At 37.1% G+C, this 24,799-nt stretch overlaps 1 protein-coding gene across 11 annotated transcripts in view; it reads left to right on the top strand.

The window, feature by feature from the left end:
• The window catches only part of CadN (neural cadherin), a 1,238,426-nt gene that overhangs the window by 252,909 nt on the left and 960,718 nt on the right, over positions 1 to 24,799 (top strand). The gene's annotated exons all lie outside the window — the stretch shown is intronic.

Below are 24,799 nucleotides of genomic sequence, written 5' to 3'. Positions count from 1 at the left end.
CAACAAATCAGAATGGGATAGTTAGTATAAGGCACCAAAATAGGGATGGGACAAATGGGCTTCTTCAATTCATGTATGCTAATGCCAGAAGTATTAGGAACAAGAAGGAAGAATTTTTGGCCTTGGTACTTCCAGGACACAGGTTATTGGCATTAGTGAAACATGACTGACAGAAGACGATATAGCTAGTGGGATTGAATGTGAGGGGTGTGGTGTGTTCAGGAGTGACAGGGAGAATAAAATGGGTAGGGGGGAGTGTTATTGTTGATAGCTGATGAGCTACAGCCAAGGAGAATAGTGGAACTGCACAATAGAGAAAAGAGCACATTTAAGGCTATTTGGTGTGAGATTGAGACTAGCAGAACAAAATATACAGTTCGGTGCTGCTATAGACCAGGTGATAGAATAGATGGTGGAGATAGTATGCATAAGCAAATAGAAGAAATGAGTGGAAGGAGGGTAATTATTATGGGAGATTTCAACTATGGTAACATTGATTGGAAGGTGGAGAGGCCACACGGGAGGAAGGAATTGGATTTTATGCAGTTATTAAGGGATAACTATCTGTGACAGCATGTAATGGAAAACACTAGGGATCAGAGAGTGCTTGACCTAGTAATTACATCTGAGAATTTGGCTGTAACGAATATGACCACGTTGCTACCAATTGGTGAGAGTGATCATAGGGTCTTGACTTGGGAGGTGGCTAAAGGTGTGGAATTTACAATTAAGATAGGGTACATGTGGAATTATCGGGCTGGTAAGTATGACAAGCTTAGGAGTTTGATTGGTTCAGTGCCATGGCATGTAAAACTGCAAGGGCTAGATGTTGATAATGCATGGGAGGCTGTTAAGAAGTGTTTGCAGGAGACAATGACTGACTGTATACTTAGAGTCCGAATAATAAATCAAGTAGGGGTTAAATGGATAAATAACACCATTAAGCTTGAGCTGCAAAAAAAAATACAACTGTGGAGGGAATTTAAGGAGAAAGGTGACCGGCAGGCACATGAATGGCATAAAGCGCAGGCCAGAAGTGTAACGAGTGTGGTAAGAAAAGCAAAAGCGGATTATGAAAGAACATTAGCCATGCAGGTTAAAGAGAATCCCAAACATTTTTTTTGATATGTTGTAAGTAAAAGAAAAAATGTATTTTGCAGGATGATTTGGATTGTTTGGAGGACTGGGATAAGGAGAATGGATGTCAATTTAATGTGGCAAAATGTAAGGTTATGCATTTTGGGGTGAAAAGATTAGTAGCAGTATATCACATTAGTAGAACTGTACTCCAGGAGATTGACGAGGCCAGGGATTTGGGAGTGTTGGTGGATAGGGAGTTGAAGTTTAGGGGCACATCGCAGAAGTTGCTAAATTAGCTCATCAAATCACTTGGTTGCTGAAAAATGCTTTACGAAGCAGAGACAAACATGTTATTGCTCTTCTGTATCGATCCTTGATAAGACCCCATCTAGACTGGGCACCAGTCTAGATGGGTTTTTTTCTTGATAGAGAGGAGGTGGAGAGGATCCAGAGACGAGTGACCAAGATGATAGCAGGTCTATGGAATGAACCTTATGATAACAGGTTGAAGATTTGTGGGTTGCAGAAATTGGTTGATAGGCGGAAAAGGGGTGATATGATTGAGACATTCAAATTACTGAAGGGTTTCTATATAAGATTAATTCGGAAGATATTTTTGAAAATAGGACTGGTGGTGGGAGGACTAGGGGCTATGCATGGAAGCTGGGCAAGAATGTGGTTAACGAGTGTGTTACAGCTAGGTTTTTTACTTGGAGAGTGGTGAATGAATGAGTGGAATAAGCTGCCAGAGTCTGTTGTGGGTGCCACGACTGTGAATGAGTTTAAGGCGAGGTATGATAGATACTGTGTGAATATCGAATAGTTGTTCTTGACATGATGTTACGGCCTTCCTCGATGAGTCTATGGACTCCTTGGAGTTGCCTGTAATAATAATAACGATGTAAATAAAGAGTTTAAGAAAATTAAGCAATTAAATCCAACAATTTTTGTAAGTCATAAGACATATATCATCAGGGGTACTCATACATAAAAGATTTACACAAAAAAAGCCTATTAACAATTAATTACACATTAATGTTTTGATAACTTCACAACTGTTACATATAATTGCTAAACCTTAATACAAATGGTAAATTCTTTACTGTATGCATGTCAGAATATTGCTTATTGCTAGTTGTTGCTATCCCATTCTGTGGTATCGCATGTTATAATCCTAGGTCTGTGGCTGTTAAATTTTTGATGAAAGTTTACCATACTTGATGTAAAATTAAGCCTTGATTTTTATTGCATTGTTTAGGGATCCTAATCATTTGAAAGGCTTCTTTAAATTTTCTTGTAAAACAGTTACGATTGATATATGACATTTTTGTTTATTGCCAAAGTACTTGATGGCCAGTAGGGGTTGTGTGGAATTCCAGACCTGATTTATGCTGATTTATTTCTTTTTTTAATGTCTTTTATATGTTCAGACATGCAGATCTCTCCTGCCCTTCCTGTCTGGCCTACATAATAAATGCCACAAGTGCAATGAATCTCATAGATGTCTGGTTTTTTCATGGGGTGATGTGGAGGTTTTGGTGGGTGTAGGAATCTTGATATTTTTGCAAACATAAAAAAAGCCACTTTTATGTTGTACTCATGGGGCAACACAGCCACTTTCTCTGTGACATTCTTGATGTAAGGCAGCTTGATTGCATTCTTGAAATCTTGTTTAAGTAATGGAGTTGCAGGACATGCAACTCCCTTAATTTTTCTGATCATCTTGGGTTCAAAACCATTAAGTGCAAGGTTCTGTTTAAGGTAGTGCAGTTCTTCATTCCTTTTAATTGACGTGTATGACATATTGTATGCCCTGTCTAGTAAAGGTTTAATTATCCTTTCCTTTAGTGTTACACGGTGATCAGCATTCTTTTCAGACAAATTATGGAGACTGCAACCATGTTAGAAATAATTACTTTAATTTCCTGACATTTTGACTTTCATATTAAGGCCATCATCTGGAGTACACTACACACAGAGACAAGCTATATTACATTTCAAGCAGTATGCCAAAGAGACAACAGTTTGATCAAAATTATTCTACTGGCCTGACGTTTAGTGAAAAAATAAATAAATAAAATAACTACATCAAAGCTGTATTCTATTTATAACATCATCAGAGAACAATTTCATTTAGATGATTTTATTAAAACAAAAGTTGTGTCCTAATTTAACGTGAGAGTTGTTAAAATCCTGGATTATGTACAGTACTATTAATAATTAACTCTAAGATGGAAAGGTTATGTGGGTAGAATATGTGCCTTCCATATTCTTCAAATTTTTAGACCAACATTATTGCTAAGATTTATGGTGATTGATAAGAATTTCACAGGCCTCTTTAAATTCATGTTCACACCACATTTTGGTGTGATGTAAACAACAGGTGCCTTTCCAGTCAATTCTATGTATAGTATTCAGGGCATGATCAAAAAGGACAGATTTACCATAGTTAATCAATTTAATGTGCCTTTATGTTCCTTTTTTTGGATTGGAATTGTGCATCCTGTTTCAGCTATATAGGGCAAATTACAGATGCAGTGAATGCAGTATACTCCAGGGTGGGGCCAACAGAGGAAGTGGATCCTTGGATGAGTTTTTTTTTTTATTATTATTACTATGGACTACTCCAGGGAGTCCTTAGACTCATCGAGGGAGGCCCTAAACATCATGTTCACACAACTGTTCAACATTCTCACAGTATCTATCATTCCTTGCCTTGAACTCGCTCACTGTCATGGCACCCACAACAGACTCTGGCAGCTTATTCCACTCATTTACCACTCTAAAAGTAAAGAACCCAGCTCTAACACCCCTGCTAACCACGCTCTTGCCCAGCTTCCATGGGTGTCCCCTAGTTCTCCCACCACCAGTCCTGATCTCAAAAATATCCTCTGAATTAATCCTATAGAATCTTTTTAGCAATTTGAATGTCTCAATCATATCTCCCCTTTTCTGCCTATCAACTAGTTTCTGCAACCCACAAATCTTCAACCTGTTCTCATATGGTTCATTCCATAGACCTGCTATCATCTTAGTCACTCGCCACTGGATCCTCTCCACCTCCTCCCCATCAAGAAGGAACCGAGGTGACCAAATCTGGGCACAGTAGTAGAGATGAGGTCTCGGTATCAGGGCTCGGTACAGAGGTACAATAACTTGCTTGTCTCTGCTCGTCAAGGTATTTTTCAACGACCAAGTGAGTTGATGAGCTGATTTAGCAACTTTCGCAATGTGCCCCCTAAACTTCATCTCCCTATCCACCAACACTCCCATGTCCCTGGCCTCATCAATCTCTTGGAGTACAGTTCCACCAATGTGGTATACTGCTGCTAATCTTTTCACTCCAAAATGCATAACCTTACATTTTGTCACATTAAATTGACATCCATTCTCCTTAGCTCCAGAACTCCAATCGATCTAAGTCATCTTGCAAGACTTTGACATCTTCTGCATTCACTATCGCCCTACCCAACTTTGCATCATCAGCGAACAAATGAACTGTCCCACTTAGACCCTTCCCTATATCGTTAATGAACAGATTAAACAGCAGTGGTCCAAGAACAGAACCCTGTGGCACACCACTAGTCACAGGCCGTCTTTTGGACTCTACTCCTGAATAAACTGCTCTTTGATCTCTCCATCAACCACCCAGCTATCCATCTCACCAACCCTATATCCATTCCCATATGTTGTAGTTTACATATTAGAATTCCATGTGGTATCCTGTCAAACGCCTTTGCCAGGTCCAGCGGTATCACTGTAAACCCATTTCCCTTATCCAGTTCAGCCGTCACCTTGTTATAAAACTTGAGCAAGTTACTGAGGCATGATCTACCCTTCACAAAGCCATGCTGTCCTCTGTACAGTATCTCATTTTCATCAATCCATTCCTGTATTTTTCCCTTGACTACTTTCTCCAAGACCTTGACAACGACTCCTGATATGCTGATCGGTCGGTAATTTGCAACCATAGTCTTGGATCCTCCTTTATGCAGTGAAACTATTTTCCCTTCTTTCCACGCCTTCGGGACTAAGCCAGACCTGAGACTCAGATTAAACAACATGGTCAAGGGCACTGATAATTCCTTAGCCGCTTCATGCAAGACCCGTGCCGGTATACCATCCAATCCCACAGATGTATTCACATTAAGGTTCTGTAATAGACTATTCACCTCCACTTCATTCATCACAATTCCCGTATAAACTAATGGTTCCTTCATTTTTTCAAAGTCACCACTTGGATGATATACTTTTGCAAAGTGCACGCTCAGTAACTCCACTATATCGACTGGTTCAGTGAACTCTTTACCATCGTCATTCCTTAAAATCATTTTGCCATGTACAGTTTTTTTCTTGCTTGCAGCATATTGAAAGAACTGTTTGGGATTCTCTTTTGCTTGCATAGCTAGTTTCCTTTCATAATCGGCTTTTGCTGTTTTTACCACACTCGTTACCCTTCTGGCCTGCACTTTATGCCGTTCGTGTGCCTGCAGGTCACCCCTTTCTTTAAATTCCCTCCATAGTTGTTTCTTTTTTTGCAGCTCAAGCTTAATGGTGTTATTCATCCATTTAACCCCTACTTGTTTCACTATTTGGACCTTAGTTATACAATCAGCCATAACCTCCTGTAAATGCTCTTTGACCACTTCCCATGCTCTATCAACGTTCAGCCCTTGCAGTTGTACATGCCATGGTACTGATCCAAGCAATCTCCTAAGCTTGTCATACTTGCCAGCACGGTAATTCCACATATACCCTGTCTTAATCACAAATTGCACACCTTTAGCCACCTCCCAGGTCAAGACCTCATGATCACTCTCACCAATAGGTGGCAACATGGTCATATTCATTACAGTCAAATTTTGAGATGCAATTACCAGGTCAAGCACTCTCACACCCCTAGTATTTTCAATTACATGCTGTTTCAGATAGTTATCCCTTAATAATTGAATAAAATCCATTTCCTTCCTCACATGTCTCCTCTCCTCCTTCCAATCAATGTTACCATAGTTGAAATCCCCCATAATAATTACCCTCCTTCCACTCATTTCATCAATTTGTTTATGCATACCATCTTCACCATCTATTCCATCACCTGGTCTATAGCAGCTTATATAGTTGCAGGAGAAAGCAAAAATGCACCTAAAAACAAAAATAAACTAATTTCAATAAAACTGTAACCATTCCATATATTAAAGGGATATCAGATAAAATAAACAGAAATACAACCTTAATGCTACCTTTAAACCACCTAAAAATTAAAGAACTTACTCAACTCATCCGAGGATCCACTTCCTCTGCTTGGCCCACCCTGGAGTATACTGTATTCATTATATCTGTAATTTGCCCTACATAAGTGAAACAGGATGCAATGGGTGGGATTCACATTTAAAAAAATAAAATAAAATCTAGATTTTAATCATATCATCGCATACCTTATCAGCAAGTTGTAATTGAATTAACTGATAATTCAACACTATTCAGTTTCAACCTACATGAAATGTGCTGTAGTGTTCGTTCAATATTTTCAGTATTTCTTCTACCTTTACCTTAATACAATCTCCAGCAACTAACATCCTGTTTATCTTTTTCTTTTCTAATTTCCATTCCATATTCTGATTTCCCCCCCCCCCCTCCCAGTACATCTGTTATACTTCTTTCACAAGCATTGTACATCTGCAGGTCCTGCCATTTCATTATTCTTCCACTTCATGTTCACTCTACCTAACACAAGGATAACATTGCTGTTTCCCATGGTATTTCACTCAATAGCTACTATTATCACTGAAAGGTGCATATGCCTAGCTATCTATCTCTGGTGTTATCATTTGTAATTCTCACAACTTGGAGGCAGTATATACTTTATTCACTCTCACATCATGTTATGTTGATTTGCCATATATATTATATAATGGTGTCCAAAAGCTAAGGATGAACTACATTTTTATCATCATCATCAAATTCCTGCCATGTACCCTCAAGGGGTGTACAGGTTATGATAGTACTGCACAAAAAAGATACATCATTAATAACTTCCTATCTACAATTTTCCTCCAAATCAGTCTGTTACTTGTCAAGACTCCAACATTATCAGATCTTATATTTCTATTGTCTAAGGCACTTTGTACCGTATCAATCCACCTATATCTTGGTCTTCCTCTGGGTCGTTTTGCTGCCAACCTGGCAGAGAACACTTGTTTTGCTAATCTTTCTTTGCCCATTCTGTTTAAGTGACCATACCACCTGAGATTAGCTCTGCTAATGCATTCCTGGATGCTGACAATGTCAAGTTCTTTCCTAATATCCTCGTTTTTAATATGATATTCCCATTGATGCCATCTGTTCACGCCTAGAATCTTTCTCAGGACTCTCATATCTGCGGTCTCTAGTCTTTGGTCAAGCATTTTACTTCTGACCCAGCTCTCAGATCCATAAGTTAAAACTGGTTTGAACACTGTCTTGTATACAGCTAATTTAGTGTTCTTCCGACTAATTTCTCTCTTATTCCATATGAATTTATTCAGTTGACTTCTTACCATACCAACTTTGCTGATTCTGTTGTCTATTTCTATATTTAATTTACCATCTTCAGTAAAAATCGTGCCTAAGTAGCTGAAATGTGTCACTTGTTCCACAGGTTCTCCATTCACAACACAGTTGACATTTTCAATGATTCTACCTATTTTCATTGTCTTTGTCTTTTTGTTGCTGACCTTCATACCATATCTATTACAACAGCTACTCAATTTAGTCAGAGAATCCTGCAGACTTGTAGCAGATTTATTTAGAAGTATAACATCATCTGCAAAAAGCAAAGAGCTGACATTAACATCTCCAATTTTGATATCATTTTTATTACCACTTTCCTTCATAATGTGATCCATATAGATAATGAATAACAGAGGGGATAATGTACATAATTGTCTCACACCAGATTTAACATTAAACCATCTTCCTGTACTTCCTTCAATTGATATAATTCCCCATTGACACCATATAACTGTAGCGTATTGAATAGCTTCTCTCTTGGCACCTTGTCATATGCCTTTTCCAAATCGACAAAACTTAAATACAGATCTTTGTGATATTCCCATGCTTTCTCGACTATTTGTTGTAAAGTGAAGATCCGATCCTGACAGCCTCTGTTTGGCCTGAATCCAGCTTGTTCTTCACCAAGCTTTTCTTCCACAATTTTTCTCAACCGTTTCTCAAGTATACTTGCATAGATCTTGCCAGGAACACTCAGTAGGGAAATACCTCTGTAATTCTCACATTCAGTTTTATTTCCCTTTTTATATATGGGTACTATGAGAGCTCTACTCCAATCATTGGGAATTCGTCCCTCTGTCCAGGCTTTCTGAACTATGCAGTGCAGCCACTGCAATATAAGACTCTTATACCACCATACTTCAGCATTTCTGGTCGAATATCATCTACTCCTGCTGCCTTTTCACATTTCAAGCCTTTGATGGCTTTTTCTGCTTCAAGTATGGATATGTATTCCTGACTGCATGCCTGGTCAGTGTTTTTTACCACTGTGCTGTCACCACTGCTTGTTTCATTTAGCAGTTTTTCAAAGTAATTACTCCATTCTTCAAGGATATCTTTTCTCCCATTTTCATATCACCTTTATCATCTCTAACTACTTTTACAGCACTCTTTCCTCCATTCTTAAGCTTCTTCAACAATCTCCAGAATATTTTGCCACTTTCTTGATATTTATTTTCTATATTCTTGCCAACGTCCTCCCATGACTTTTGTTTAGCTAGTTTTACACACTGTTTAGCTTTCTTACATTTGTCTCTGTATTCTCTAAGAGCACAAGCTGTCTTATTTGCCAGGAACTTTTGATATGCTTTCTTCTTTTCCTTCACTTTCTCTTTAATTTTCTGTATCCACCATGGAGTTCTAATTTTTCTATCCGTGCAGACAACTTCACCACATGCCTCTTTAGCTGAATCAATCAGGGCTTTCTTCAAGGCTTGCCACTGAATCTTCAAGGTTTGATTCCTGTTCTCAAACTTTTTCATTTTTTCTTCAATAATCTTTATGTATTTTAGTCTACAGTTCACATCTGAGAGCTGCTCAACTTTTATTCGCTTTAAAACTTTCTTACATGTTATTCTTTTCAATATGAAATTCAATTTTATCCTGCTCAAGACTAAATAGTGATCACTTCCAATTTCAAATCCTCTGTACACTCTGGTGTTCTGCACCAGGGAGAAAACATCACTATCAACAATAACATAGTCAATGAGACTTTTCTTATTCCTAGCCTCTTCTCTCCATGTGAATTTGTGCACATTTTTATGTTGGAACATGGTGTTAGTAATAATCAGTCCATGTCCTGAGCAGAAATCCAATAGATATTTGCCATTATTATTAGCGTTGCTCTTTTCTCCAAATTTTCCCAAAATATTTCTGTATGGCTCACAATCATTTCCTACTCTGCTATTTAGATCCCCAACAAGGATCAACTTTTCCTTTTTCATTGTGTCAGTTGCTTTTTCTAAAGCCTCAAAAAATTCCTCCACTTCTACCTTAGTAGAACCTTCTGTGGAACCATAGGCACAAATAAGTCTCATTGTCCAGTTCCCGATTCTGATATTTGCTCACATTGCTCTACTTGACACTGACTGCCATTCAAGAAGATTAGCCTCGTATTTTGTGTTAAATACTATGGCTACTCCTTCTTTTCCTTGATTGTCATTGCCTGAATATAACATTTCGTATTTATTGCTCAGAAAGATCTCACCAGCTTTTGTCTTTTTTGTTTCAGTCACCCCTATTATGTCGATCTGGTACTTATCTAATTCCTCAGCCAGCTCCATTCAGGCTTCTTATGTTGATGGTACCGATCTTTAACTCTGGTGATGTTGAGTTGGGGTGTATTTTCAGATTTGTTCCAGTAGCTGATTTTTCGCTGTTTGTCCTGGTTCCCTGGTGAAAACAACGGGGGCCTTGTTTAACCGGGTGACGTCCCAGCCGGCATGAAATTTTGTCATGTTGTACCATCATTTTTTTATTTTGGTTTAACCAATAAGAATACAATTTGGTCAGCTAAATCTCAAATTGCCAGCCCATCCTCGTTTGTTCAGTATCCAACAGGATGCACCACGAGAAGGCGAGGATTGGACATTAGGTCAGAAGCCCTGGTCGGTTCTCCACATTGCTTTAAAGGCTATGTGGAGGTCTCCTCTCAGTTATACAGCTTTGACCCTTAAGCACTATGAAAAATATTTTCATGACTACAGCCAAATCTGGACATAAATTTATTGCCAGCATACTAATAAATTATATTACAGAAAAAATGTGTTATAAGTTTTGTACAAATTAAATTGCAATACATTTTTGGCAAAAGTTACAAATTTCCTAAGGATGTAGTTCAGGAATTAATGTATAGTGCTTGCAGAACACTATGCGGAGAGACATTTCTCTATGGAATGTGTCCACCCACAAACTGTGATGCTGCTCTCACAATGTTGTACCCATGCTTATCACTAAGTGATTCAGAAGGTCTTAAAGCAAACTGGCCCACTCCTCCTCCTGAGCAAGGATAAGACCTTGTTTGTTTTCTGAAGGGGAATTTCAAGCAGCAATGCATCTTCCTTGTTGTGTCCCAAATATGTTCTATGGGGTTGAGATCTGGGGAGTGTGCTGGTCAACTTGATTCGATTAATATCCTTGTTCTCCAGAAATATCACCATTGCTCATATACGATGTGGTGTGGCATTGTCATCCATAAAAATGAGTTCTTTCCCACAGAACGTTCGAATATGACATTGAAAAATTCGTGGCAATATCATTCACAAGTAATAGTCCCCTTTTTCCAGCACTTTAACTTGGTGCATCCATTAAACATAATGCCTCCCCACATCATGATCCCACTACTGCCATATCTATCCCTTTCAAGAACATTCTCGTGATGGTAAGCAGTACCACTTTCATGCCAGATCAAGTGTTGTCTAGAATCAGAGGAAAGACTAAAACGACTGTCATCTGCAAATAGCACATTAGCCTATTGGTATCTTGTCCACTTTTTATGGATACAACACTACTGAGAACATGCTCTAAAATGAACTGTGTATAAAGAGATGCAGACAACTGGCCTTTGGGTGTATATACTTACTTGTTGCAGATGTCTTGCCATCTGCATACTTGTGCTTGAATGGAGCTGAATTTCAAGCTGACCTGCCATGGTGCTTGATTACATTTTGCTGTTATAACCAAAAATCTGTCTTCGTGCTCCAAGCTCCATATCCAGCGAGTGGTTAGCGTGTCCGCTCTCCAGTCAAGAGGCTGCGGTTTTGAATCCCACCACCGGCATGGATGTTTGTGATTGTCTGTGGAAATACTAGTGGTGGTGGTTGGCGGTAGATGGTGTTGGCGTAGTTGCAGTGAGTTGGTGGATTGTGAGTGGTGGAAGCAGAGTTGTAGAGTAGATGCCTTCCCTTGATGAGTCTTTGGACTCCCTGGAGGTGACATAATAATAATAATAATAATAATAATGGTTGAGCAATGGTGACGTTTTAGCAAATGCATGGAACACATTCTGTTGGTTTGAAATGTTGTCGAGACCCTGGATACAATGCTAAGTGAGATTCCAAACTCTCTAGCAATATCAGTAATTCTGTGGCCTTCAAGTGTTCCAGTAATTCTTCCCCCATGTGAAATCATCTAGATGATGTCTTTGAGACATTACAAGACATCCAAGTTTGCAACTTTATTCCTTAAAACCAGTGGCGGCCTGTACATAAGCACTGCGACACTGCAGCACCCCCAAGGAAAAAATGAAAATTTTAAAATTTGTTTGTGTTTATAAATAATAACAATGCTTACAACATTATATAAATCCAATACAATATGTTAAAGTCTACAGCTTATGTTTTGACATTGATTGAATAGTTAATAATTGGAATTGTTCTATTAATGCTTTAGATTATGAAACAGATGCACTGCGATCTAATGCCGATATTCGTTTGCGCTTGTCATTGCACGTTATGTTATTCAGACACTGCCCAAATGGCAGTGTATTTTTAGTATCCTTACACATGTTATTTCTGTGAGATATGAAACGTTTATTATTGGTGCGTGGTGAACTATTTCTTGTCAATATTATTTTATTTTGTTAAAATAACATATAATTATTTATTTATTATAGATACAAGGCTGAGTTATGACGAGTGTCACTGTTGAAAATATGAAAAGCATTATATTTTTTCATTTATCGTTACACGAAACAAAAGCACTGCAATCTAACACCGATATTCGTTGGTGCTTGTCATTGCATGTTACGTCATTCAGACACTGCCCAAATGGCAGTGTATTTTTAGTATCCATATGCACATTATTTCTGTGAGATATGAAACATTTATTATTGGTGCGTGTATGTGTGGTGAACTATTTTTTGTGAATATTATTTTATTTTGTTAAAATAACATATAATTATTTATTTATTATAGATACAAGGCTGAATTATGATGAGTGTCACTGTTGAAAATATGAAAAGAATTATATTTTTTCAATTATCGTTACACGAAACAAATGCACTGCGATCTAATGCCGATATTCATTTGTGCTTGTCATTGCTATTGATACGAAACTTTTATTATTGGTGTTTGTTTGTGGTGAGGATGAAATATTTTTAAAAAAGCAATTTTTAATATGTAAATTTATTTATTAATAAATTCGTTACTGATTAGAAATTTATTATATTTTTTTTTTATATTTTTTATTTTATTTTATTTTTATTTTTTTGTATATGCAGCATCCCCACTTAAAATTTTCACCGGCCGCCACTGCTTCAAACACAATTCACTTAGCACAGCCTTCTGCCTTTTATTTTGTTTACTGTTTGCAACAATTTAAAATTTCATTGTGTACCTGCTTTCTAGGCAAAATTATCAGTTATATAAATTACCACAAGCTGATTTGTTTGAACTTTCGGTTATAATCTTCAGAAATGGTGTTTTCCCTTAGGTTTTGGACACCAGTGTATTAAACAACATATATGCAATTCAAGCCATTCACTTTACTCATCCTGTTGTTGCTATATCCTGCTCCCACTCTTTTGCTCTAGCAGTTAAAATTTCATTTTAACTACTAGATCATATGATTTTTCATTCATCTTATCTGTGACCATTTCATTTAGTTAGTGCATATCTGGTTTTGTATCATGTAAATTCTATATTTTGTATATCAATACAGTTTAGAAACATAGATACAAAAGTTATAAACATTATGTAAAAATCTACTGGAGGCGACTAAGAAATCGCTTACTCATACAATTTTTGACCAAGTTGCATGACCATTTCTTGCTGCAAATCATTAGGTTGTAGAACATTAAATTCATGACAATAAAACTTCTAGTGTAACATATTAGCAAGTGAAGAAGTTGGTCTGAAATTCTGTTAATCCAATAGTAATTGAGCAGAAATGGAAATTGTAAATGTTGGCAATACTGGATATTTATCAAATTACTTCAGGAAATTAAAGTGTAAGACAGTTGTTTCTGCTTAAGTGTCTCTTGCAGAACTTTACATGATTTCTTTATGCAGATGTTTCGTTAACTGGCTTATATTTCACTGAATTTCAAATCGGAATCATCAGAGCACAACACACACCGTGTATACATAACAGTAAGTATAACAATACAATTGTAATGGATGAAAGGTCTAGTCTTAATTTGGTACCCTCTAATGTTGTTAAAAAAAAGTATTACAGCTATGTAGCAGTTGCTTTGTTCTTAAGATCTTTTTTAGATCTTATTATCTTAGATATGAAGATTTTTTTTTTTTACATTAGAGGGCCCCAAATTAGAGCTTTAGATCTCTTGTTCATCTTAATTGTATTGTTTCACTTACTCACCGTTGCATATAAATGGTGTGTTGTGCTCTGATAATGCTGATTTGAAATTCAGCAAAATATAGGTGGTTAATAAAACATCTTTTTATAAACTAGTTTGTTTAGTGTTGTTAATACCATTAACACTGTGGTTCCTTATGTTAATAGTATTGCTATTTTAATGTTGATATATCGATAAATGGACATAAGGGCAGATATCAGGTTATTGAGGAGAGTTAAATAACAGTATATTGGGAAAGATTGTCAGTGTGTTGCTGAGGTATGACAATGATGAGTTGAGACAGAGAATCAGAATCATGAATGGCATACTGGCAGAACTGTGTGAGAAGGAAGTGCATTTGTGGATGTATGGCATGTATTTGAGGGAAGAATGGAATTATACAGGTATGACAGATTGCATTTGAATGACTTTAGAGGGTGCAAACTGTAGAACCGGTTGCTAGATGGAAGTGCAGTGCATAATGCAAGCAAGAGATCAGAAGTAAGAGGTGAAGTGAAAGTTCAAGAGAGTGGTACAGAAGAGACTGAACTGCTTGGCAATGGAAACAGTAGTAGTGTGGGAGATGAAGAGGGAATGGAACAGGGGAAATGGGAGAGAGCCCATGTAGACACAGACACAGCATAAGGAAAGTGGATGTTGGGAGTATTAGTGAATGCATGTATGGTCAATATCGACATAGAAATGGAATAGATTGGGATGCGAGTGAGGTAGTTGAGACTGAGCATATATATATATATATATATATATATATATGGTAAGTGGTAATAAAGATGATTGGGAAAGAGCAGGTGTGGTGGGAAAATTGCAACCAACAAATGGCTTGGGTAGGACTGGTTATAGACCTAAAAGTGAACTGCTGTGTTTATTTACAAATGTCAGGAGTATCAGAAATAAGGAAGTTGAAATTGTCCTTATTCCTAGAATCATTGGAATAAGTGAAACATGGTTAAATGAAGATAAAATCCTAATGGGAATAGAAATGGAAAGGTACAGTGTTTTTCACGAGGACAAAGGAGAAGAAGGGAGGGAGGGAGAGTGCTGCTGATGATAGCAAGGGAAAATTATAATTGTCCATGTAAGGTAGACATGAAAGAGGTGAATAGTGGCAGTGATTTTGAAGCAATGAGGTGGTAGTTGACAGGAAGACATGTTTATTTGTCTTCTTGTCATCTATACAAATGTATAAACATGTTCAGTTAGTGAACAAGGATAGGTTTCTTGAGAAAATGAATTTCTCAAGTTCTTGAGAGACAACTATCTTGGACAGTATGTAAAGGTGGACACATAAGGATCGAGAGATTTAGATCTGATCATTTTATCAGAGAATGTAATTGTTAGTGGGGTTTCGTGCTTCCCTCCAGTTTGCAAGAGTGATGATGAAATTATCACATGAATTGTGGCTGGTCATATGAAGACTTCTGGGAGGAAAGGATATATGCAGAACTACAAGGCTGGTGATTATGTCAAGCTTAATAGACAGAATGGAGCTAGAGCATGGAATGAAGAGTTGAGCGGTAAGGAAATAAATGTGTTTGGGAACTGACAAAGAAATGCATAACAGCATCACTGTGGGAATGTATTTCATAGGTGGAGGGAATGTATTCCATAGGTCAAAAGGCTGAATAAAATAAATCTAAAATGGATGAATGAGGGGATTAAGCATGAAATTTTGAAGAAGACACTTTTGGAGCCAGCATATGATGAATAATGGTAATCAGTTGCATGAAGAGTATAAGGAGCAGGCCAGGAGAGTGACTCAGTTCGTAAATGAAGTCATCAACATTTTAGACAACCTATATCCTCAAGATATTACTTTTCTTTTCAGACATTGTCTAAAATCAAATTTCTTCAAATGGAATGGAACGATATACAAACAATTAGCTGGTCTTGCTATGCTTGTGCATATGGAGAAAAGTAGAAAAAGACATTCTTTCACAATTAGACCCAAAACCAGTGGTTTGGTGGAGTTATGTCAATGACATTTTCATCATATGGAGAAACACAGAAGTAGCACTTTTGAATTTCTTAACTTAGATAAATTCTTTCCATCAAAACATCAAGTTCACCTTAGAAACTGAGAGAGATAGAAAATTACCATTTTTCATCATCATCATCAAATTCCTGCTATGTACCCTCAAGGAGTTTACAGGATATGACAGTACTACATGAAAAAATTACATCATTACTAACTTCCTATCTACAATTTTCCTCCAAATCAGTCTGTTACTTGTCAAGACTCCAACATTATCAGATCTTATATTTCTATCGTCTAAGGCACTTTGTACCGTATCAGTCCACCTATATCTTGGTCTTCCTCTGGGTCGTTTTCCTGCCAACCTGGCAGAGAACACTTGTTTTGCTAATCTTTCTTTGCCCATTCTGTTTAAGTGACCATACCACCTGAGATTAGCTCTGCTAATGCATTCCTGGATGCTGACAATGTCAAGTTCTTTCCTAATATCCTCGTTTTTAATATGATATTCCCATTGATGCCATCTGTTCACGCCTAGAATCTTTCTCAGGACTCTCATATCTGCGGTCTCTAGTCTTTGGTCAAGCATTTTACTTCTGACCCAGCTCTCAGATCCATAAGTTAAAACTGGTTTGAACACTGTCTTGTATACAGCTAATTTAGTGTTCCGACTAATTTCTCTCTTATTCCATATGAATTTATTCAGTTGACTTCCCACCATACCAGCTTTGCTGATTCTGTTGTCTATTTCTATATTTAATTTACCATCTTTAGTAAAAATTGTGCCTAAGTAGCTGAAATGTTTTACTTGTTCCACAGGTTCTCCATTCACAACACAGTTGATATTTTCAATGATTCTGCCTATTTTCATTGTCTTTGTCTTTTTATTGCTGACCTTCATACCATATCTATTACAACAGCTATTCAATTTAGTCAGAGAATCTTGCAGACTTGTAGCGGATTTATTTAGAAGTATAACATCATCCGCATAAAGCAAAGAGCTGACCTTAACATCTCCAATTTTGATATCAGGTTTAATACCACTTTCCTTCATAATGTGATCCATATAGATAATGAATAGCAGAGGGAATAATGTACATCCTTGTCTCACACCAGATTTAACATTAAACCATCTTCCTGTACTTCCTTCAATTCTAACTGCTGACTTACAAATCAAATAAAGACTAAGTATTGCTTAATATAATGCCCCATTAACACCATATAACTGCAGCGTATTGAATAGCTTCTCTCTTGGCACCTTGTCATATGCCTTTTCCAAATCGACAAAACTTAAATACAGATCTTTGTTATATTCCCATGCTTTATCGACTATTTGTCGTAAAGTGAAGATCTGATCCTGACAGCCTCTATTTGGCCTGAATCCAGCTTGTTCTTCACCAAGCTTTTCTTCCACAATTCTTCTCAACCGTTTCTCAAGTATACTTGCATAGATCTTGCCAGGAACACTCAGTAGGGAAATACCCCTGTAATTCTCACATTCAGTTTTATTTCCCTTTTTATATATGGGTACTATGAGAGCTCTACTCCAATCATCGGGAATTCGTCCCTCTGTCCAGGCTTTCTGAACTATGTAGTGCAGCCACTGTAAGACTTTTATACCACCATACTTCAGCATTTCTGGTCGAATATCATCTACTCCTGCTGCCTTTTCACATTTCAAGCCTTTGATGGCTTTTTCTACTTCAAGTATGGATATGTATTCCTGACTGCATGCCTGGTCAGTGTTTTTTATCACTGTGCTGTCATCACTGCTTGTTTCATTTAGCAGTTTTTCAAAGTAATTACTCCATACTTCAAGGATATCTTTTTCTCCCATTTTCATATCACCTTTATCATCTCTAACTACTTTTACAGCACTCTTTCCTCCATTCCTAAGCTTCTTCAACAACCTCCAGAATATTTTGCCACCTTCTTGATATTTATTTTCTATATTCTTGCCAAAGTCCTCCCATGACTTTTGTTTCGCTAGTTTTACACACTGTTTAGCTTTCTTACATTTGTCTCTGTATTCTGTAAGAGTAAAAGCTGACTTATTTGCCAGGAACTTTTGATATGCTTTCTTCTTTTCCTTCACTGTCTCTTTAACTTTCTGTATCCACCATGGAGTTCTAATTTTTCTATCCTTGCAGACAACTTCACCACATGCCTCTCTAGCTGAATCAATCAGGGCTTTCTTCAAGGCTTGCCACTGAATCTTCAAGGTTTGATTCCTGTTCTCAAACTCTTTCATTTTTTCTTCAATAATCTTTGTGCATTTTAGTCTACAGTTCACATCTGAGAGCTGCTCAACTTTTATTCGCTTTAAAACTTTCTTACATGTTATTCTTTTCAATATGAAATTCAATTTTATCCTGCTCAAGACTAAATAGTGATCACTTCCAATTTCAAATCCTCTGTACACTCTGGTGTTCTGCACCAGGGAGAAAACATCACTATCAACAATAACATAGTCAATGAGACTTTTCTTATTCCTAGCCTCTTCTCTCCATGTGAATTTGTGCACATTTTTATGTTGGAACATGGTGTTAGTAATAATCAGTCCATGTCCTGAGCAGAAATCCAATAGATATTTGCCATTATTATTAGCGTTGCTCTTTTCTCCAAATTTTCCCAAAATATTTCTGTATGGCTCACAATCATTTCCTACTCTGCTATTTAGATCCCCAACAAGGATCAACTTTTCCTTTTTCATTGTGTCAGTTGCTTTTTCTAAAGCCTCAAAAAATTTCTCCACTTCTACCTTAGTAGAACCTTCTGTGGAACCATAGGCACAAATAAGTCTCATTGTCCAGTTCCCGATTCTGATATTTGCTCACATTACTCTACTTGACACTGACTGCCATTCAAGAAGATTAACCTCGTATTTTGTGTTGAATACTATGGGTACTCCTTCTTTTCCTTGATTGTCATTGCCTGAATATAACATTTTGTATTTATTGCTTAGAAAGATCTCACCAGTTTTGGTCTTTTTTGTTTCAGTCACCCCTATTATGTTGATCTGGTACTTATCTAATTCCTCAGCTAGCTCCATTTCTTTGCCATTTAGGCTTCTTACGTTGATAGTACCGATCTTTAACTCTGGTGATGTTGAGTTGGGGTTTGTTTTCAGATTTGTTCCAGTAGCTGACTTTTCGCTGTTCGCCCTGGTTCCCTGGCGAAAACAACGGGGGCCTTGTTTAACCGGGCGACGCCCCAGCCGGCATGAAATTTTGTCATGTTGTACCATCATTTTTTATTTTGGTTTAACCAATAAGAATACAATTTGTCGGCTAAATCCCAAATTGCCAGCCCATCCTCGTTCGTTCAGTATCAAAGTAGATACCCAACAGGGTGCACAACGAGAAGGTGAGGATTGGACATTAGGTCAGAAGCCCTGGTCGGTTCTCCGCATTCCTTTAAAGGCTATGTGGAGGTCTCCTCTCAGTTATACAGCTTTGACCCTTAAGCACCCCATTACCATTTTTAGATGCCTTAATTACAAAACAAGTGGATGGACATATTATCCTAACAGTTTACCACAAACCAACTCACACTGGCCGGTATCTGCACTTTTCTTCTTCAGAAACCCTGAAAGACAACAGCTATCCAAAAAATTTAATTCAAAAGATGCTTTTCTCCAACAGCAACCCAAAGAAACTGAATACAAATCTTCCATTGCCATTCCTTATGCTGGGATAGTTTCACAGAAGATTGCAACACTTCTTAAACCATATGAAATAAGAGTAACTTTCAAACCAATTAAGACAGTTCACAACTTGTTAAAATCACCAAAGGATAACAATGCTTTTTTCAAACATCCTGGCATTTACAACATCCCTTGTTCATGGAAGGCATCGTATCTGATTATGGCAATGATATGAAAGACCTTGTCCTCTTTTAAATATTTTGGAAGTCTTACCACAGAAGATAGAAGAAACCAATCAGATATTAAAACATGAATAATCTTGGCCAAAAAAGCATTGCACAACAGAAGAAACATTTTCACCAGTAAAGGACTTAACACCCAGCTCAAAAAAGGCTAGTGAAAACATACATATGGAGCATTGCATTATATGATTGTGAGGCCTGGATGTTAACAGAACAAGACTACAAAAAGTTGCAGCCATTTGAACTTTGGTGCAGGAGAAAGGTGATGAAAATTAGTTGGACAGAAAGAAAAAATAATGAAGTTCTAAATATAGTTCATGAAAACAGTCACTAATGAACCACATCAATAAGAAAAGAAAAAGCCTAATTGGACACCATCTGAGGTATGGGGGGACTGATTACAGAAATAATGGAGGGGACTGTAGAAAGAAAGAGGCCACGAGGCAGACCAAGAATTTCATATATAAATAACATGATGCTAACTGGCGCTAACAGTTATGAAGAGATAAAAAGTAGGTCACAAGACAGGATGTTATGATGTGCTGCTATAACTAACCAATCTTCAGATTGATGCACCAAAGAAGATGAAGGACCTTAACTTGTAGAAATAAGAAGTTCTGGTTCCTTGTATAAGGCCTTAATCAAGCCTTGTATGGATTATTTTGCATGGATTTGGTCTCCTAGTTTTCAGTGGGATGAGGATATCTGGAAAGGTTCCAGAGAAGAAGACCGACTAAAGTCATAAGTGGTCTTTGGGATGTGGAATATGAGGACAGATTGAATGAATGCAGTTTGCAAAGCAAGTCTTGTGAATAGGAGGAAGAGGGGATATGATTGAGACATTTAAGTTGGTGAAGGGTTGTTACCAGGTTAATGTTGAAGAAATTTTTTGTAGAATGGGGGAAGTGGATAGAACAAGGGAACATGCTTGGAAGGTTGTATAAGGAGGATGTGAGCAGGCTCTTTGTATGGTGAGTGGAACGTATTGCCTGACATTGTGGTTGTACTTTTCCAACTGAAAAAAAGAAGACCCGGAAGACCAAGAATTACCTGGCTGAAATTAATAAAGAACATCTTGGAATGCAGAACATATAAGGAACTTTTTCGAACAGCAAGGAATAGAGAAGACTGGAAGATCCTGCTCAAGAGAAGACTCAACCTGTCTTAGACTGAAGAGAAGAAGAGAGAGAGACATTGTGGTAAATGCAGATACTTTGAACGAGTTTAAAGAATGGTTTGATGAACTTTGTGTGTAACAAATTTTTTATATAGAAAAAGCACATCTTCTGGGTTCTTACTTTTTCCTCCATTTCTTCTAGTGATGATCTTGGTAAATGTTCTTCTACCATTCTGAACATGCAACATTCATTCTCTATTTGAGTTTTTGCCATTAAAGGATCAGAAGAATTTTGTTCAAATTGGATATGAAAGTCCAAGCTTATGATGGTATTTCTCTGATTGCTCAGAAGGTTTGTGCTCAAGTCCTGTTCTTTGTCGCCTTTTTCTTCTCTTATTCCCATGGTGTCTGTTATTTAGCTTCGAAATTAGCCCATATTCAAACCATTCCTGAGAAGGTTGACAAATCTATAATATCAAATAATCACTTCCATGTGTTGAAATTAATATATACGCCCATTAATGCTCAACCTTTCTGCTACCTGCAAACATCTCAGCTAATTAATTACTTCCAGTATTTGTCAGAGGATCTTTGTACAGTTGTCCACCTTTGCAAAATGCCATGGAAAAGTTTGGAAAATCTCAAGTAGTTGTTAGAAGCTTTGAGCCTTTGTGCTAAACTGTCAAATGCTTTTACACTATCACAACTGCATTGAATCTATTTTACTTCTGCAACTGGATTGTTAGCTTCCTCTCTAGTAGTACATTAAATGTTATATATTATAAATTTTTATATTCAATTTGTATCTAATGCTGCCATCCACTGGACATTCTTTATCAGTGACCTTTTTTAATTGACCATAAATCCAATACATAGTTTTGCTGATGAGTATACTGCACTCCTCTTTCTCATTTGACAAACCTAGTACTACATAGATCACCAAAACTTTTACAATCCTAAATTCTGATCTCCAAATCATTTTTCAGCTGGGTTATTATTATTATATTATTAAGTGAGAGACCTACACCAACTTTTATACACACACAACCTATCATATTTCTCCTTAAACTCATTCACTGACAGAACACTCACAACTCATTTTGGCAATCTACTTCACTCCACCATTCTCTAAGCAAAAAATCTAGTCTGCACACTCTTACTAACCACACATCTTCCAGAGGCGACCTCTATTTCTCTCTATTCATCATGTAGTGAAAAATTTCCTTTATGTTGATCTTATGGAACCCCTTTAATAACTTAAGTTTCTTTCATGTTCTCTCTTTTCTGCATATTAACTAAACTTTGCCACACACCCCCCACCTTCAACCTATCATCCTAGCAAGTGTTCCACAGACCTGTGACCATCTTAGTCACTAATCTCTGAATCCTCTCAACCATCTCCTGATCCTAAAGAAGCCCAGATTATCAAACTTGTGCACAATAGTCAAGATGTGACCAAATCATAGCATTATGAAGAGGGACAATAACCTCCATGTCTTTATTAGTTAGCATTCTTTTCAACATTCAAGTAATCCACTGAGCTATTTTGCCAACTTTTGCAATATATCCTCTGAATTTCAGTGCTCAGTGTACCATTATTCTCAATTTCCTGCAGTCCAGTACCATCAGTGTGATACGAGGGTAGTCTGAAAAGTTCTTGGCCTCAACCATAGATTGCAACACTATACTGGGGCTGGCTTGCCACCCTTCTCCTGCAAAGTTCATTAAGGATAGGGCCAAAACCTTGGACAAGAAGGCAGACTCCTATTGCAAGAAAAAGGAAGATGAATAGAAAGAGAAATGGAAAGATCACTCCCTTTAGCTCTCAAGTACTCTAACAGCATTAGGAGCAAGAGAGGAAGAGAGATGGGAAAAGAAAGATTACACTGGGTCTACAGGCAATCTATCAAGTACGAGGGTAGTCTGAAAAGTTCTCGGCCTCGGCCATAGATGGCAATACTATTGACAAGATTTTTCTTTTTCTTAGTTGGTGAATGAATTCTACAACACTAAAATTTCATTCCCCTTGTTTCAAATACTTCTAATATTTGTAAACATACACAATAGTACATTTGTGTAATTATTATATTTCTGTTTCTGTAACAAGTTCCACTAACCCCACTTCTTGGATGTGAGTCCTTCACAGTCTCCCTTGAAGTCCATTCCTATCTATCATCACTGATATTATACCCCTCCCCAGACCTAAATGCCACCCCTATATCTTTGATTATCTTAATCCTTTCTTGTGCACTCGCACATCTACTCCTGAAACCATCATCTACACGTTCACGAAGTGTCCCCCTGTCCACTCTATGTTCCTTCTCTCTCATTCGCTTCACTTGAGCCACTTCACCTCTCCATTCATGTACTTGCCTATCTTAATATCCTGCTCTTCCACAACATCTCTTGCTTCCTTAGGTCGTACATACTCTTCAGTCATTCTCTCTCTCTCTTGCAGCAAGGATTTCTCCAACTGACTGACACCGAATCCATTTAAATGTAGGCCATCTCTTTTATACAGCTCTATCTGCCTCTCAAACTTATCCCACACTTTCAGAAATGAATTCCTTTCTCCTCACACAACTCTGTTAGCATACCATTCATAATTTTCACTCGCCTTCTCAACTTCTCTCTTTAATCCTTTATTAAATCCTTTTTAATCCTTTGTTTAATCCTTTTTTTTAATCCTTTGTTTAATCCTTTATTAAAGTGTAGGTAAACAAAGTTTGTGCATGAAGTATCTTCATGACTAGGCTACTTGTAATATAGAAGCTTACCTCACATTAATTGCTTTAGTATTCAATAATGCAAAGCCCACTTTCTTTCAGATATGCATATTGCTATGTATTATGGGAAAGGTCACTACATGATTGGTTTTGACCTTTATTGAGGTCACATTAGTGGGTGCAGACCTGGAGGAGTTATGATACTAAGATTGAATTAATGCCAAAGTCAGATATTTCTCATATACAAGTAGTAAAAAAACGTTTATGACCTTATCGTTAGCCTTAGTATCTCTTCTGGATCTGACTCCCTCTAATGAGATCTCAATGACAAGGGGCCATCCCTGGAAAGTACTAAAGGAAACAGTGAGCAAGAGGGTAAGGTGGTTTCTTTGCTTGGAGGATGGTGGAATAATGCATTGCCTGATAGAGTGGTGAGAGCAAGAATGGTCAGAGAGTTCGAGTGGTGTGATAGACTGTGTTTCTTAGGAAGGACCTCCGGCGATGAGTCTCTTGACTCCATGGAGGCCTGAATAATAATAATAATAATAAAGGCTGAAACTGAAACCTTACCCAATAATGCATAGCAAAATGAATATGTTTAATGTGCAGTATGATGAGCTGTGTGTATGAAAAAGGGACTTCGTAGATGAGTCTTTGACTCCATGTGGTCTTAGGGTAGTAATAATAAAAATAATAATAATATACACTTCTGAAAAAGAAGTGGGATTCTAAAGTAATGGATGTGAAGTCATCAGCCTCTATGTACAAGTAGCTAGTTGTGAAGGTACTTCAAATGCAAACTTTGTTTGCTTACACTTAGATAAAGGATTAAATAATAACACTTAGATAAGGATATAATTTCTTTTCTGGTATAATATAGTTTATAACCAAATGGGGAAGGAAAAAAAAATTTCCTGTAGCTTTTATACATAATCAAAGTCGATGTTTTTGCTGCAAATGAAGGTTTTTAATTTTTTTTGAATTTTTTGCTGAAGATTTGTATATTGTGCTAATTGCTATATGCTATAGATTTATAGCCTTTAATAAGTGATATTTATGTTTTTAAAAAAAATTATATTTCAAGTTACTGTAACTAATTTTTTGTTTATCTAATTTTTCTTTCATTTTGTTGGATAATGTATTATAAACAT

This window comes from Typopeltis vanoorti, chromosome 18 (genome assembly GCF_054136105.1).
Source record: "Typopeltis vanoorti isolate ZY-2024b chromosome 18, IOZ_Tvanoo_1.0, whole genome shotgun sequence".
In the NCBI taxonomy this organism is placed as follows: domain Eukaryota; kingdom Metazoa; phylum Arthropoda; class Arachnida; order Uropygi; family Thelyphonidae; genus Typopeltis; species Typopeltis vanoorti.
This window is presented reverse-complemented; position numbering and strand designations above follow the sequence as displayed.